Below are 5,551 nucleotides of genomic sequence, written 5' to 3'. Positions count from 1 at the left end.
GGTTAGGTTAGGTTAGGTTAGGTTAGGTTAGGTTAGGTTAGGTTAGGTTAGGTTAGGTTAGGTTAGGTTAGGTTAGGTTAGGTTAGGTTAGGTTAGGTTAGGTTAGGTTAGGTTAGGTTAGGTTAGGTTAGGTTAGGTTAGGTTAGGTTAGGTTAGGTTAGGTTAGGTTAGGTTAGGTTAGGTTAGGTTAGGTTAGGTTAGGTTAGGTTAGGTTAGGTTAGGTTAGGTTAGGTTAGGTTAGGTTAGGTTAGGTTAGGTTAGGTTAGGTTAGGTTAGGTTAGGTTAGGTTAGGTTAGGTTAGGTTAGGTTAGGTTAGGTTAGGTTAGGTTAGGTTAGGTTAGGTTAGGTTAGGTTAGGTTAGGTTAGGTTAGGTTAGGTTAGGTTAGGTTAGGTTAGGTTAGGTTAGGTTAGGTTAGGTTAGGTTAGGTTAGGTTAGGTTAGGTTAGGTTAGGTTAGGTTAGGTTAGGTTAGGTTAGGTTAGGTTAGGTTAGGTTAGGTTAGGTTAGGTTAGGTTAGGTTAGGTTAGGTTAGGTTAGGTTAGGTTAGGTTAGGTTAGGTTATAGGGTCTATTCTCGGTCGATTTCGTTCAAATTTGGCATAGGGGCTTTTTTTTACCTGATCTATCTATGGTCTTTCGCGTTTGGTATTGAATCGCCCTGCGTCTGGTACCTCCCATACATTTTTTTTGAAAATTTACGGTTTTTAATTTTTTATTAAAAACTTATAATAATTAGGTGTTTGGTTTCTACCCTACCCCAAAATTTCAATAATTGCGCATCGAATGACGTTTTTTACATTAAAATCGGATAATAAATAAAGATTTTAGACCCGGGTTAGATTATTTTTGCATTTTTTTTAATTTTTTTTTAGCGTCCAAAAATTTTGAAAAAAATATATAAGGTAGGCATGCCGTACCTCGTGCACCTACTACGTGGTGCCGATAGCTCGAATTTCAAGTCCATTTTTTTTTATCTCTTACCGTTTTTGAGATATTAATTTTTTAGTGGTAAAAATATAGAGAAACATTGCTATTACCTTCATCAGGCGCCTCGACCGAATTTGTATGGAAAAAGTTAATTCCGACTCGAACTTGACCGAAATTCAGTTTGAGGAAAAATTCTGTATCTTCTAAACGGCTGGTCCGATTTTGATAGGACTTTCAACATTGGTCATGGGATGGAAAATGTAGATTGACGCATCTGTCAAAACTGTCAAAATTGACAGTTTGACAGTTTTTGTCATTTTTACTGAAAATTAACATGTTTTGTTATTGTTTGGTACTAAGTGACATAGTTTAATGTACATAGTGTTGTTTGACATATCTGTCAAATTTGACAGTTTGACGGTTTTTGCCATTTTCAGTGAAAATTCTCATTTTGGGATATAATTTAGCACCAACTGACATTGTTAAGTGTAGATTTATACTATCTGTCAAATCTGTCAAAATTGACATTTTGTGAAATTTTGACAGTTTTGGGTCCAAAATCGAAACGGCTGGTCCGATTTTGATAGGAACTTCAACAGTAGTCATGGGATGGAAAATGTAGTTTGACACATCTGTCAAAAATGTCAAAATTGACAGTTTGACAGTTTTTGTCATTTTTAGTGAAAATTAACATGTTTTGTTAAAGTTTGGTACTAAGTGACATAGTTTAATGTACTTAGTGTTGTTTGACATATCTGTCAAATTTGACAGTTTGACAGTTTTTGCCATTTTCAGTGAAAATTCTCATTTTGGGATATAATTTAGCACCAAGTGACATTGTTAAGTGTAGATTTATACTATCTGTCAAATCTGTAAAAATTGACATTTTGTGAAATTTTGACAGTTTTGGGTCCAAAATCGAAACGGCTGGTCCGATTTTGATAAGAACTTCAACAGTAGTCATGGGATGGAAAATGTAGTTTGACACATCTGTCAAAAATGTCAAAATTGACAGTTTGACAGTTTTGGTCATTTTTAGTGAAAATTAACATGTTTTGTTAAAGTTTGGTACTAAGTGACATAGTTTAATGTACTTAGTGTTGTTTCACATATCTGTCAAATTTGACAGTTTGACAGTTTTTGCCATTTTCAGTGAAAATTCTCATTTTGGGATATAATTTAGCACCAAGTGACATTGTTAAGTGTAGATTTATACTATCTGTCAAATCTGTCAAAATTGACATTTTGTGAAATTTTGACAGTTTTGGGTCCAAAATCGAAACGGCTTGTCCGATTTTGATAGGACCTTCAACATTAGTCATGGGATGGAAAAAGAAAAATGGAAAACCTATTAGGTCAGGTTAGGTTAGGTTAGGTTAGGTTAGGTTAGGTTAGGTTAGGTTAGGTTAGGTTAGGTTAGGTTAGGTTAGGTTAGGTTAGGTTAGGTTAGGTTAGGTTAGGTTAGGTTAGGTTAGGTTAGGTTAGGTTAGGTTAGGTTAGGTTAGGTTAGGTTAGGTTAGGTTAGGTTAGGTTAGGTTAGGTTAGGTTAGGTTAGGTTAGGTTAGGTTAGGTTAGGTTAGGTTAGGTTAGGTTAGGTTAGGTTAGGTTAGGTTAGGTTAGGTTAGGTTAGGTTAGGTTAGGTTAGGTTAGGTTAGGTTAGGTTAGGTTAGGTTAGGTTAGGTTAGGTTAGGTTAGGTTAGGTTAGGTTAGGTTAGGTTAGGTTAGGTTAGGTTAGGTTAGGTTAGGTTAGGTTAGGTTAGGTTAGGTTAGGTTAGGTTAGGTTAGGTTAGGTTAGGTTAGGTTAGGTTAGGTTAGGTTAGGTTAGGTTAGGTTAGGTTAGGTTAGGTTAGGTTAGGTTAGGTTAGGTTAGGTTAGGTTAGGTTAGGTTAGGTTAGGTTAGGTTAGGTTAGGTTAGGTTAGGTTAGGTTAGGTTAGGTTAGGTTAGGTTAGGTTAGGTTAGGTTAGGTTAGGTTAGGTTAGGTTATAGGGTCTATTCTCGGTCGATTTCGTTCAAATTTGGCATAGGGGCTTTTTTTTACCTGATCTATCTATGGTCTTTCGCGTTTGGTATTGAATCGCCCTGCGTCTGGTACCTCCCATACATTTTTTTTGAAAATTTACGGTTTTTAATTTTTTATTAAAAACTTATAATAATTAGGTGTTTGGTTTCTACCCTACCCCAAAATTTCAATAATTGCGCATCGAATGACGTTTTTTACATTAAAATCGGATAATAAATAAAGATTTTAGACCCGGGTTAGATTATTTTTGCATTTTTTTTAATTTTTTTTTAGCGTCCAAAAATTTTGAAAAAAATATATAAGGTAGGCATGCCGTACCTCGTGCACCTACTACGTGGTGCCGATAGCTCGAATTTCAAGTCCATTTTTTTTTATCTCTTACCGTTTTTGAGATATTAATTTTTTAGTGGTAAAAATATAGAGAAACATTGCTATTACCTTCATCAGGCGCCTCGACCGAATTTGTATGGAAAAAGTTAATTCCGACTCGAACTTGACCGAAATTCAGTTTGAGGAAAAATTCTGTATCTTCTAAACGGCTGGTCCGATTTTGATAGGACTTTCAACATTGGTCATGGGATGGAAAATGTAGATTGACGCATCTGTCAAAACTGTCAAAATTGACAGTTTGACAGTTTTTGTCATTTTTACTGAAAATTAACATGTTTTGTTATTGTTTGGTACTAAGTGACATAGTTTAATGTACATAGTGTTGTTTGACATATCTGTCAAATTTGACAGTTTGACGGTTTTTGCCATTTTCAGTGAAAATTCTCATTTTGGGATATAATTTAGCACCAACTGACATTGTTAAGTGTAGATTTATACTATCTGTCAAATCTGTCAAAATTGACATTTTGTGAAATTTTGACAGTTTTGGGTCCAAAATCGAAACGGCTGGTCCGATTTTGATAGGAACTTCAACAGTAGTCATGGGATGGAAAATGTAGTTTGACACATCTGTCAAAAATGTCAAAATTGACAGTTTGACAGTTTTTGTCATTTTTAGTGAAAATTAACATGTTTTGTTAAAGTTTGGTACTAAGTGACATAGTTTAATGTACTTAGTGTTGTTTGACATATCTGTCAAATTTGACAGTTTGACAGTTTTTGCCATTTTCAGTGAAAATTCTCATTTTGGGATATAATTTAGCACCAAGTGACATTGTTAAGTGTAGATTTATACTATCTGTCAAATCTGTAAAAATTGACATTTTGTGAAATTTTGACAGTTTTGGGTCCAAAATCGAAACGGCTGGTCCGATTTTGATAAGAACTTCAACAGTAGTCATGGGATGGAAAATGTAGTTTGACACATCTGTCAAAAATGTCAAAATTGACAGTTTGACAGTTTTGGTCATTTTTAGTGAAAATTAACATGTTTTGTTAAAGTTTGGTACTAAGTGACATAGTTTAATGTACTTAGTGTTGTTTCACATATCTGTCAAATTTGACAGTTTGACAGTTTTTGCCATTTTCAGTGAAAATTCTCATTTTGGGATATAATTTAGCACCAAGTGACATTGTTAAGTGTAGATTTATACTATCTGTCAAATCTGTCAAAATTGACATTTTGTGAAATTTTGACAGTTTTGGGTCCAAAATCGAAACGGCTTGTCCGATTTTGATAGGACCTTCAACATTAGTCATGGGATGGAAAAAGAAAAATGGAAAACCTATTAGGTCAGGTTAGGTTAGGTTAGGTTAGGTTAGGTTAGGTTAGGTTAGGTTAGGTTAGGTTAGGTTAGGTTAGGTTAGGTTAGGTTAGGTTAGGTTAGGTTAGGTTAGGTTAGGTTAGGTTAGGTTAGGTTAGGTTAGGTTAGGTTAGGTTAGGTTAGGTTAGGTTAGGTTAGGTTAGGTTAGGTTAGGTTAGGTTAGGTTAGGTTAGGTTAGGTTAGGTTAGGTTAGGTTAGGTTAGGTTAGGTTAGGTTAGGTTAGGTTAGGTTAGGTTAGGTTAGGTTAGGTTAGGTTAGGTTAGGTTAGGTTAGGTTAGGTTAGGTTAGGTTAGGTTAGGTTAGGTTAGGTTAGGTTAGGTTAGGTTAGGTTAGGTTAGGTTAGGTTAGGTTAGGTTAGGTTAGGTTAGGTTAGGTTAGGTTAGGTTAGGTTAGGTTAGGTTAGGTTAGGTTAGGTTAGGTTAGGTTAGGTTAGGTTAGGTTAGGTTAGGTTAGGTTAGGTTAGGTTAGGTTAGGTTAGGTTAGGTTAGGTTAGGTTAGGTTAGGTTAGGTTAGGTTAGGTTAGGTTAGGTTAGGTTAGGTTAGGTTAGGTTAGGTTAGGTTAGGTTAGGTTAGGTTAGGTTAGGTTAGGTTAGGTTAGGTTAGGTTAGGTTAGGTTAGGTTAGGTTAGGTTAGGTTAGGTTAGGTTAGGTTAGGTTAGGTTAGGTTAGGTTAGGTTAGGTTAGGTTAGGTTAGGTTAGGTTAGGTTAGGTTAGGTTAGGTTAGGTTAGGTTAGGTTAGGTTAGGTTAGGTTAGGTTAGGTTAGGTTAGGTTAGGTTAGGTTAGGTTAGGTTAGGTTAGGTTAGGTTAGGTTAGGTTAGGTTAGGTTAGGTTAGGTTAGGTTAGGTTAGGTTAGGTTAGGTTAGGTTAGGTTAGGTTAGGTTAGGTTAGGT

The sequence above is a fragment of the Cydia strobilella genome, chromosome 14 (genome assembly GCF_947568885.1).
Source record: "Cydia strobilella chromosome 14, ilCydStro3.1, whole genome shotgun sequence".
NCBI lineage: Eukaryota > Metazoa > Arthropoda > Insecta > Lepidoptera > Tortricidae > Cydia > Cydia strobilella.
The sequence above is the reverse complement of the archived record's forward strand: the minus strand, read 5'-3'. Positions refer to the sequence as shown.